This window comes from Poecile atricapillus, chromosome 2, assembly GCF_030490865.1.
Source record: "Poecile atricapillus isolate bPoeAtr1 chromosome 2, bPoeAtr1.hap1, whole genome shotgun sequence".
Taxonomy (NCBI): Eukaryota; Metazoa; Chordata; class Aves; order Passeriformes; family Paridae; genus Poecile; species Poecile atricapillus.
In genome coordinates this window covers 102352203-102364455 of record NC_081250.1, presented here as the reverse complement: position 1 = coordinate 102364455, position 12253 = coordinate 102352203, and positions in this window count along the sequence as shown.

Genomic DNA, 12253 nt, shown 5'->3' with positions numbered 1-12253 from the left:
AGACTGTGATGTCCGTAAAGTCCCATGAGGGTAAATGCGCAACTTCAGTCAAATATATGTTGCAGGTTGCTCTTCTGATTTCTCAAAAGAGCAAGATGGTATAAGTATACAGTATCAAAGTAGTTATTTAATTTTTTTTATGAATATAGCACTTTAAAAAAGAGTAGTATGGTTCAGGGGGAAAAAATTAAACCTAATTAACTAGAAGATAGAGCTTCTGTAGTAATTCTGGGCACCAAATTTAACCCACTTAAAAAAAAAATATATATATGCATATAAAGTTCATTTAAGAAACAGTTATTTGTATCAATGCACAAGTCATTTGTGCATTTCTACTAATTCTCTAAAAGCTGTTGACAAACACTGTTGCCCAGGCTTGCATGTTTCTGCTGCTATGTTTGAAGCCAACTTACTTAAAAGAAGCAACCAAACATTAGCTTGGAACTTCATTATCCTCCTGGGAGGAGGGAGGGGGAGGGAGGAATTGAAAGGTGACATTTTGCCAAAGGGGAAAAGACAAAGTCAATAAGCAAAACTTATCTTTCAGGCTTTCTTCAAAGTTATTAAAGGTTGAAGTGTTAATAAACTATTAAAAATCTAGTGGTGTCCTTTTTATTTTGGAACTTCTCCCTGACTCCATTCTGTGGACTGCTGCTAGTGAGGAGATGTGTCTGGTCCCATGGGTGCTGTTACTGCTCTGCTCTAGGTTCTGCTGGTAAATGAATGGCAAGAGGCTGCATTGGATGAAGAATCAGTATTGGAGTGAAGAACAGGTGCCTCGACCCAGGCAGCACTGAGGATGAATATGGGTCTGTTGGATTTGTAAGAATCATCTTGACAAATAGTTTTCTTTTTCCTTTTGGGGGTCCCCAGGTTTTTATGTGTGAATTGACTTGCTGGAACAAACACTTGGTTCAGTCTGCAGCAAAACATGGAATGAGAGCCACGCAGTTACAGAGCAACCCTAATAAATATTTGCTATAATATTTAAATGCCTTGCTCTCCAAGCTTGCAGGTGTGGTTGCAATTCTGTAGCTTTTTTTTAGGTGCATTGCTGTGAAGATAATAGTTCACTGCCTTGCCTGCTAGTGTGGTTCCTGTAGAATGGCTTTGTGGGGAGTGTCCTGGAAGGCCTATGTGTGCGTAACACTCGTCACTGCTGCTAGTGAGCCTCTGTCTTTCCTGATCCTGAGCTTCTGTAGTAGCTTTAGAGTGGTGGCACATTGGAGTGTTGGACAAGAGGGGGAGCTAAATGCAGGAGTTGGTTTTCACAAGGGTTTGAGCTCCTTCCTGTGGGAAGTACTGAAACTAATGATGATAAAATGAAGTAGGTTATTTATTGTCCAAATGTGTTTCCTAGGGGCGCTGCAATAGTGTAACCAAGTGTCTGACTGGAGTTGGTCTGTTGTGTTTTTCTGTTTCAATGTATGTTAGGTACCTGGAAGAATTGCTGATTCTGACGGGGCTACATGAGCAGAAGTAGTGCTGGTGTTGTCACCTCTTATTTATTTGCCCTGTATGTGACAAATGATCATGTAGAATGGAGGTCTTGTGCAAAGACAAAACAGTTGATTCTTACCTTTTATCTGGCATTGTCATTACTGTCAGGTGGTGATAAGGTCAGTGCTTGTGTCTCATTTGCTGGGACAAGGGTTTATGTGTTTGTGTGGTGAACTAGATCTAGAAATTGCTTTGGATGAAATTGTTTCATCCCGTACAATTTATGTTTTAACTGAATCCTGGTATAAGCATTTCTACCACATTACAGTGCCATTTTATTTAAAACTTGGTACCAGTTTATGTAATGTTGGTAGTGCTGCCACTGGGTATTGAATCCCTGTTTGTACTGCAGCTACTCTCTTGCTGGCAGTGGTGGAAGGCTGATGTCCTCCCTCTTAGAAAAGACTTAAAAGGAAAAACCTGTTTGTGGTAACGAGGCACAGAGGTGTGAGACAGACAGCCAGAATTACAGTGAAGCAGTCTGAGCTCAAACACTTGAAATAAGTGAAATAGTAATTGAAGGGTGGCTGAAATAGTTATTCTTACCTTTTGAATTGGTTGATAAGCAAAAAAAGCATTTTGAGTTGTTTTATTTAGTTGTGGTGGTTTCTTTTTTTTTTTTGTTAGACTGCTGATCATCCAAGTTCTGCAAGGGAAAAAAACCCCAACAATTAACCAACCAACAAGCTGGCATAGTCTAGGAATAATTATTTCAGGATATTATGGAAATTTTTTACTAATACAGGTGCAGGCTAATATGCAAAGGTGAATTTAGAGAGACTGCTATTGGAGATCAGTATCTAGGCTTTTCTCACAGATGGTAGTAGTTAAATAGCAGTCTTTGTGAGTGTCTTGGTCTGCCTTGTCAAGGGTGAGTTATCCTGGCACCCACCAAGATGGGGAAACTGAGGCATGAGTGTTGAGGCAAATGACTAGGTAGTTTAAGCACAGCCCTTATTCTCTTAGCATACACTCTGTCCTGTTTCTTGTCAAGTATTCCTTGAACCATGTCCAAGTCTTTTTTGTTTGTTGGATTCAAAAATGCTGCTTTGTGTTGCTTAGACATCTGTAATAGTCTTTTGAAGCAGCTTCCTGAAGACTTAGCTGTTGCTTTGTCTGTTCCTGAAGCCAAGTGTTGAACAGAGAAAATGTAACTGTTAGGTGTTTTAAAGTGGAATGTACTCGCTGGTATTATAATGCCTGACCTCAGCCAAAGAAAGTCGAGGGGGAAAAAAGGAAAAAAAATGCTAAACTTTTGGGTGTGTTATGTTTGTAGTCCTGAAACATAAAAGTCAGTCTGTGTTGCAAAAAACTTCCGTAGAGCCAGTGCTATTTGCACTTAACAAGTAAAAGAAAGCAAACCGTCCTAAATGTGTACAGCTGCCCCATTAGTGGGGGTATATATTGCTGCATTGGGTTTCTGTGGCAAGGTTTTGGTAGTGTGGTGGCTGCAGGGGTGGCTTCTGTGAGAAGCTGCCACAAGCTTTCCTGGTGTCCTACAGAGCCAAAGTCAGCTGGCTCCAAGACGGAGCTAACACTGGACAAGGCCGAGTCTATCAGTGATGGTGGTAGTGACTCTGGGATAACATGGCTATGAAGGGGAAAAAGGTACTGCACAAGAACAAATGGCAGCCAGAGAGTGAGAATATGTGAGAGAAAGAGCACTGCAGACACCCGGGTCAGTGAGGAAGGAGGGGGAGGAGCTGCTCCAGGCACAAGCACTGAGACTCCCCTGCAGCCTGTGGTGAGGCAGCCTGTGCCCATTCAGCCCATGGGGGTGCACAGGGTTGCAGAAATCCCCCTGCAGCCCATGGAGAACCCCACGCTGGAGCAGGTGGATGCTTGAAGAGGCTGTGGCCTTGTGGGAAACCTGCAGTGGAGCAGGCTCCTGGCAGTACCTATGGACTCATGGAGAGAGGAGCCAATGCTGAAGGTTTTCTGGCAGCACTTGTGACCATTCTTGAGCAGTCTGCTCCTGGAGGACTACACCCTGTGGAAGGGACCCGTGTTAGAGCAGTTTGTGAAGAACTGCAGTCCATGGGAAGGACTCATGTTAGAGAAGGACTGTCTCTCATGGGAGGGACCCCATGCTGAAATAGGGAAAGTGTGTGAGTCCTTCCTTGAAGGAGTGGCAGAGACAATGTGTGATGAACTGATCACAACCTCCATTCCCCACTTCCCTGCACTGTTTGGAGGGAGAGGAAATCAGGAATAAAAACAAGCCTGAGAAGAAGAGGGGGATGGAGGGAAGGTGTTCTAAAATTTGGTTTTCTTTTTCATTGTCCTACACTGATGTGATTGGCAATAAAGTAATTTGCCTAAATAGTCTCTTTTGCCCATGATGGTAATTGGTGAGTGATTTCTACCTGTCTTTATCTTAACCCGTGAGCCTTTAATTTTATTTTCTCTCTGAAGGGAGTGATAGTGCCGCTTTGGTGGGCATCTGACATCCAGCCATAGGGCCACCACAATCGCTCTGCCTGTGGAAGTGGAGAAGTGTTTTTCCTGTGCTGCTTCAGAAGAGCCAGACAATTCTTTTTTTAAAACCTAAACATATTTGACTCTTGCAAGCAAAGATGCTCCAGAATCCATCAGACTCAGATGATGAGTTTGATTAAGCTCACTGATGCGTTTTCACTCAAAATTAGTAAATGTTGTTATTACTGCTTTTTAGACTGCGGTGCACTTCTGCACTGGTATGAAGGTTGGTTTGAGGAATATTAGTAATGAGAATTGAGTAATTATCTCTGTTTCTTAATGGTTGAGAGACATTATTTTAAATCCTTATGTAGTTTATGGAACTGTGTTGTGGAAAGGCTTAGGAAGAAAGTCTACAGAAAACAAAACCTGAACCTTGGGTCCAGCCCTCTGGAACTGCAATCAGAAGTACTAAGAGTGCAGCTTTGATAATGAAGTGAGTGGTTCTTAGAAGAAGAAGCTTATGTGGTGTTTTTTTGGCTGCTTGCCTTAATCTCCTCTGGTTAGTTCAAAATGCTGAAGTGATAAATATGAGATACATGTCCCACATCTCAGGAATGGTTGGTGCCTAGTGAAGAAAATGGGAGTATGGTAGGAAGAGATGGCCGTGACAAAAATGAGGTGGACTGCTTCAGACATGGCTTTGTCATGGCTTTATAGTCCCAGGAGGCCTGGACTGTTAGAAACATCTGTATGTGCTGCCTTCTCTCCGGACATATGCTGGAAACTGCCGTGCCTTCTCCAGGCATGGGAATTTCTCTCCAATTTTAGGGTGTAAAGCCTCAAACATGGTGGTTGCCCTTGTAAACAGGAGAATGCCAGGAGAAGGATTTTCATTTTATTCATGCCCAGGATTGTCTAACCTCAGATTTCCAGTGCAGCCTTCAGCTTCATGGCAGTGCTTTCTGACTGCACTGAATACCTTGAAATACTTTAGCCCTTGGGCCTCTCATTTCACATCCCAGCTTCAAGAAAATGAGAACAGATTGCCTTCCTGATTAGGTGAAATAATCTCTTCATCCTGCCTCCACAGGAGCCAGGTTACAATGGCAAAAGAAGGTCAGCGTATTTGTGGAAAAACCTGACTTCAAAGAGACAATATTTATGTGATTGCAGCATTTTTGTTGCTGCTGTTCCCTGTGTGAATTTGAAATCTAGTTCAAACCACATTTGATAGAGAGGTGTGTGTTTCACAGATGCTGATTACCTCCAATTAAAGGAAGATTAGAGCTCAGATGAGACATTTAAATTGAGTCTCCCAGCCTGGGCAAGCCCATGTAGCAAGCTGGGAAGATACCTGTTCTTCTTGTTGCTGTTGGACCAGTTAGTGCTGGCATCCTTGCCAAGCTGTGAGCATGGGCACAGATCAAACACCCCGGCAGCTGCTGGCAGTGGCCCCGCTCTTGTCAGCGATGGGATGAGAGATGAGTGGGCTACAAGGGAGCAAGTTGGCAGGAACAATGGGGCAGGAGCTGTCACCAGACTAAGCTCTTGGAGGGGGTGTGGAGGTGAGACTGCTTGATCTACCAGGGAGTGGGAATGGGTGACCCAAGAAATAAGCTAAGAAATGGGCTGAAAAATGTTAAAAATAGCATTCTTATAATGCTAATTTTAAAAATTTATAATTTTTATGAGTATAATCCTTCATGTTATGCATCCTCTGCTCTGCATTACCTGCTCTGCTCTGGTCAGGCACTTCAGAAACACTAATGGTTTAATGGTTGCAAACAGATGGGAGGAGCCTGCTGTTCAGAGTAGCCAAAACTGAGCTCAAAGCTTCTTGTAGACTATTTTTTATAAATCGTGGGTTTCTAAATCCACTTTGTGAGGTGTGTAGAGGTTGCATTTGTGGAACGGAGGTTTAGAGATGAAGCGGCTAATCAAAAGTAAACCAGCAGTGTATGGACGGGGCCTCCTGATTTCCTTGGCTACTGCTCAGGGAGAGCAGCAGGGAACAGTAGTGTGTGACAGAGTCCTCTGGTGCTCTGCACACACAACACAGCACATTAGGTGAGCCACACCAGCATTAGCTGCCCTGTTGACAAGGGGGTTATGCAAAACCATTTTGTGTGTCCGTGTTTGGTCATATTTACATCCAAGCTGTGAACACCAGTCTTTCTGGGGTGCCTGTATGTGGGCTGGTGGTTACAGTGGACTGGCTTTCTAGAGGGCTTTGCATTGTATCATACATTTGTAATTGCTTCAGTTGCCTCTAATCCATTTTCTTCCTTTAGCTGCTGCTAATATTTGAGTTACTTGAAAATTGCCGATTTTGAGGGTGGCTGCATGCAAAAACACTTCCTTCCTTCTTGCCAAATTGGAACTATCTCATCTGAAACCCCTCTAAAATGCTCTCTGAGCCTCTGCAAGTTTTGAGACCTTCAAAGAGAAACATGAGGCTTAAGCAGAAGGCTCACACAAGATGAAGTTCCAACATCCAGGAGTAATTGCTACTGCTTTTGTGAAGTGTACAGGTCTCTGCTGTGAATGCAAAAGAAATTTTATATTTATGAAATTTAAATACAGATTTTTTACTTTTACAGGAGATCCCTCTCAGTCTCACACCTGATGGCCACTAAGTCCTGTATGCTCCCTTCTGTGTCACTGTACATGAATAGTTATCTCCTAATAATGGAAACTAAAGCACTTGGCTTTTATAGCAGGGTAAGACAATAATAATTTACGATTTAAAATTATAGTGTATCTGTTGAAATTCTGTAATTCCCCCCACCCATATTTAGTGTATTTGAGAGTTTATGTAGCTCTTTGTATTAGTTGAGTGTGTGATACTCCTCATTAAAAATTTCAGTAATTCCCTGGATAAAGTATTTTCTTATGAGCTGTGTATATATAATTGAAATTTTCAGTTGCTGCCTAAGTATACATTTCTGGACAGATTTGGAATATAGACAGATGGTCGTATGTTGAGGCAATGCAAGGCTGGCAGTTTAGTAGCAGTATTTTCCTTCTAGGGAAAATGCATAAATGAAGATCTGATTGGTACTTCTTAAACCATGTAACCACTTCCCCTGTATTTCCTGGCACAGCGTGGAGAAGGGAATTGTTCAGTGCATAGGTTCAGCAAGTTTTGCCCCGATCATACGGCACTGGGCATGCAAGAGAGGCTTCAATGAAGGCTGCAGGGGCAAAGCTTCATTTTGGCGTTTCCTGACTTTCAAAAGCGTAACTTCACATTTTTCTGAGTGTAATTCCTGATTTCTTTTATCACTACTGGAACCATGGGTGGTGCGCTCCTCTGGTAGGGAGACAGCATCGTGCATCATGTGGAATGAAGCTGTAGTGTTAGTCTGACCCTCAGGCAAAGCTTGTGAATTGGCTTTAAAAGATGGATGTTTTATTTTCTGTACGCTGAAACCATGGCCTCCGTAGAGAAACTGGCTTCATTACTCATTCAAGATTTTTTTTTTTTTTTTTTTTTTTTTCTGCTTGTACACACTTAAGCGGACAGAGCCTCACGGCTTGGCAGGGTTTGTGCCCCCGCCTCCTTCCCTCTCCCTCGCCGCGTTCCCGCTGGATTTTGGCGGGGGGACGCTGAGGGGAGCCGGTGTTCCGCAGGCTCCCGCCGCCAGATGGCGCTGTGTCCCCGGCCCGCGCCGCTCCCGGCCGGATCCGGGACCCCGCTCCCGCCTCCCGGGCGGCCCGGCCCGGCCGGATCCGGGACCCCGCTCCCGCCTCCCGGGCGGCCCGGCCCGGCCGGATCCGGGACCCCGCTCCCGCCTCCCGGGCGGCCCGGCCCGGCCGGATCCGGGACCCCGCTCCCGCCTCCCGGGCGGCCCGGCCCGGCCGGATCCGGGACCCCGCTCCCGCCTCCCGGGCGGCCCGGCCCGGCCGGATCCGGGACCCCGCTCCCGCCTCCCGGGCGGCCCGGCCCGGGCGCTCCTCCTTTCCCCGCTCCCGCCCTCCCAGAAAGCGGCGAAGTGTCTGGGGGTTTGGGTGTCTCTTTTCCGTAGTGTTTGCTGGAAGATGCGATTGTTCCCAGAAATGCCTTAGAGAATCCTAGAATGGCTTGGGTTGGAGGGGACCTTAAAGATCTTCTGCTCCCAGGTTGCTCAAAGCCCCGTTCAACCTGTCTTTGAGCACTTCGAGGAATGGGGCATCCTCAGCTTCTCTGGCAACCTGTTCCTGCTCCTCTCCACTCTCGCAGTAAAGAATTTCTTCCTGATACCCGATCTAAATCGACCCTCCTTCAGTTTAAAGTCATTGGCCCTTTTCCTACTGCAGCAGGCCTTGCTAAAATGTGTGTACCCATCTTTCTTACTGAACTCTATTACCCGGTTTCAATACCTAAAAAAGTGTTCCCGGAGTCTTCTCTGAAGTGAACAGTGCCAAATCTCTCAGCCTTTCCTCACAGAAGTGCTCCAGCCCTGATCATCTTCATGGCTCTTGCTTGGACCTGCTCCAGCAAGTCCACGTCTTTCTTGTGCTGAGGACTCCAGTGCTGGATTCTGCACTTCAGATGCAAGTGGGGTCTCATCCTGAACACTTAATAAAGCTGATGCCCATACATAATTTTGATTTTTTTTTTTTTTTTTGGTCTTTGGTTGGTGCTAAGAGCAAAGGGATTCAGTAGTTGGGCAGATTCTGTTATTTTTTACTGTGTGTTAATCTAGAAGATCTAATATCCAACATTCCCAAGTATAAACTTTTTTTCTCCTAGTGTTTCTCATTTATTTATTTGAAGACAGCACTACCCTGTGCAGCTTGCTTTGTCATTTTCCAACAGGCTGTCTTGGAAATGGCAGCAGACAAGGAGCACTATGGTTCCCATGGGTAAGGATGTTTGCCTGCTTTGAGGCAGTCAGGGGCAGATCATGGGCAGTTCCTATTTTTGGATGACATGCAGGAATTAATTACTGTCCTCAGGGCTTGGTAGTACCATAGCTAGAATCCATCCCATGGACTGGTCCTATACCCTGGAACAGACTTGTGAAGAAAATGGATGGGCAGAGGGTGCCTGATAAATAATTGCTCAGGCTAGCAGCACTTCTGCCTTGGCTATTAAGGGTACCCATGGTATAATTCCTCAAAACTGTGTTTGTCTCTGACTGATTCAGAAGTGGAGTTTCTTATTATTATTTATTTATTATTACTTATTGCTGGTAGCAAATGGCAATGAGAAAAATCCAAAGTGCTTGCACTAGAGGAGAAGACTAAAAGGCCAAAAATATTTGTAGAAAGAGGAAGAATTATGGAAAATTAATGAAACTGAACCAGAATTAGTGGTGCTGGTTTTTGTTACCTGTCCTTTGGTGTTCTGTTAGGACTAAGTCAATTATGCCAAGTAGAATCTTGCAGAATTTTGCAATAAACAGCCTGAATTATCCATACTCACTGCTTTTTGAGGAAGGGAGGCCACTTCAGAGGCTGTGGCTACTGCACTTGCAGTACCTTGTAATTTCGAGCATACTTCCTAAAAAGAGAACTCATCTTTCAGGGATCTCCTGAGTCACTTAGAAGAACTCAGGAATTGGTAAACTCCAAAGCTTTTGATAGTGGTTTTGGAAGGCTCAAAGACTCTTTCTGTGTGTGAGGAGGGAGTGAAACTGCAGAGCACTGAGCAAAGACATTTCTGTTACGCTGTGTCTGGCTTTCCCTTCATGTTTTGTTTCAGGTTTCAACACCATCATTACTCACTGGGCACCTCCAGCCATGATTTTACTCAGAAAATCTGAAGATGTGCTGTGAACCCCAAATCCCATATCTGCATCCATCAGAACTGTTCCTAGTGACAGATATGTTTGGAAACAAAAAATGTTTTCTTGTGTAGGTAGTAAAAAATAAGCTTTTCTCTGCACAAGTAACTCAACAGTCAGGTTTTTGGCTGTTTCTTTCCAAGACACCTAACATTTTTTTTTACACTTAGTCAACAGAACACAAAACTAACACGTAGAGGAGGCAAAGAAGTCCTTAATTTTACAGTTAGGATTTTTTTTTATTTCAATCAATAGTTTAACAAGTGCTTAAACTTCCCCAGCAGTTTAATCTGGAACATAGTTGAGAAGAAAAATATCTTCTATAACCTTACAAAAATAAAAAGATTTTTTTTCTTTTAAAATCCTGCACTTTAGGCAAGCACACTCCGACTCAAGCAAGACTGACATTATATCCTAAAATACAGACTTCTGTTCATAGAAATGACATTCTACCCCAGGACAGCAGGCACAATATGTAAATGATATAGAAACAGAGCAAGAGCACTTGTTTTGACTTTTCTGATCCCTTTTGTCCTATTTCTTGAATAGAGCATCTTAAAAACTATTTGCCTAAGAATTTCTTAAGGTTGCCATTTCTTCTGTCAGGTGGATCCTTGAGCAGGATATTACTGAGGGAAAAGTTTTCACCTGCCTTGGCAACATTTGCAGCAGCTGAAGGTACCAACGTTAATGGATACATTTTTTTTTAAACCTTCTGCATTTCAGCAAGGGATAAATCACCCAGTTTGCAGGTCTTCCACTGCTAAACCACTTGCAGCTTAACTTCTTTAGCAGCCAGGGCTGCCATCACATGAGGTCAGGCTGGAGAAATAAAATGAATGGAATATATTGTGTCACATATGTATGTGGTGCTGTGCAGCAGTTAATTTAGTGAGTGATGAAACCAAAAGAGGGGGTAAGCTTAGCTCCTTGTTCTGTGCCTGCAAGCAAGGAGAAGCCTCACAGAAAATACAGGCTAGCACATAAACTATGCACTCTGAAGACTTACAGCTTTGTTCAACTTGACTTGTATTGGCTAACAGAAAAATTAAAAATATATAGGCACGTGGAGGGAAGCTGGTGTAGCAAATGCTAAGAACCCAGATCATAAAATTATGTTTCTGGTCAACACTACAAATAAACTACAGAAGTCCCCAGTCAGATTTCATGTAATGCATTGTGAAGACCTTTTATAAATACTTCCTTTTAAGTGTCTTTAAATAACAGGAAGAAAAAGAGCATCTATTGTATAATTTGTACAGTGAGCCACATTTTCATGTAGTCTAACCATAAACCTTGGAAAACCTAGACCTTTGCAAGTCTGTGACTCAAAACAGCTGAGACATGAATGCATTTTCAGAGGTTATAACTAGACAGATCTTTCTCTTGAAACTGTTGCAACATTTTTAACATTAGACAATTTACAGAGGAGCCACAAGGCACTAATAAACTGTAGATGATTGCCCCATTCATCTACATTACATCTACATTGTAGATGTAGATGATTGAATATAGAAAATTGTGCTGTGGAACAGTTCCTTTGGTCTTTGCTTTCATCCTGCATCACAGGCATGTGCAGATTTCAGCTGGGATCAAGCTGTGTGTGGCACTTGCATAGGCAAGTGACATAGTCTGACAGCTTCAAACCATGGATATTTTTTCAGAGATAGGACCACATGAGAATGGTTGATGGTGGTGAAAGCAGCTTGTATTGTGTGATCTAAGGAATGCCATACAATACTCATCCTTTTAAATAAAAACTGGTATGAATTCACTCCTGCCACTAGATCTCAAATATCAGTCAGAAATGAAGCAGGTACGTAGGGGACTTGTTTGACTGTAACAGCTCAGTAATCCAGAGATATGCTGGTGTCACCCTGCTGACTACAAAACTCAACCTAGAGAAAACCAAACTCCATGCTGGTTTGTAACTACTCTGTCACAGAGTTATCGTGCCACCTTCTGGACCCACTAGTTAAAACTGTGCCTCCCACCAGCAACTGATCCAGAGCTGGCTCTTCAAGTAGGTTTGACTGCATGGAGCAGAAAGCCATCAAGAACAGCTGCTGCTCATAGGGCTCAATTCACCACAGTGAGCTGGCTTTCAGATCCTTCCAACAGGCTGAAAGGGGATCTGACATCAGGTGGATGGATAAACACTTTCTCTGGTGACTACTGAGCCAATCTGAGCTCCATTCCTGACTCTTAAGTAACAGTTTTCTATGACTTTTCATTTGTCTAAGGAAAAAACATTAAAGATGCAGTCTGACTCAGCAGCGTGTCTATCTGTGATACTGCTCCTTCCCTCTGTCTTCCTGCTGTCTCAAAACTAGGTGAACTGATTTTGTTCCAGCTCTGGGGAAATTCACATCCATGTTTTCAAGGAATGCTTTTGCTATAGAAGCCAGTATGAAGACTCCCTGTGTGAAGTTGAAAGATGTTCATTCAAAACATACTTTTCCTAGGATGCTGAAAATAATACATTAAAGGTTCTTTTTCTGACACAGTACTGGACTGGGCAGCTAGCTTATACTGTGAAGAAATGCTACAACTTTAATCCT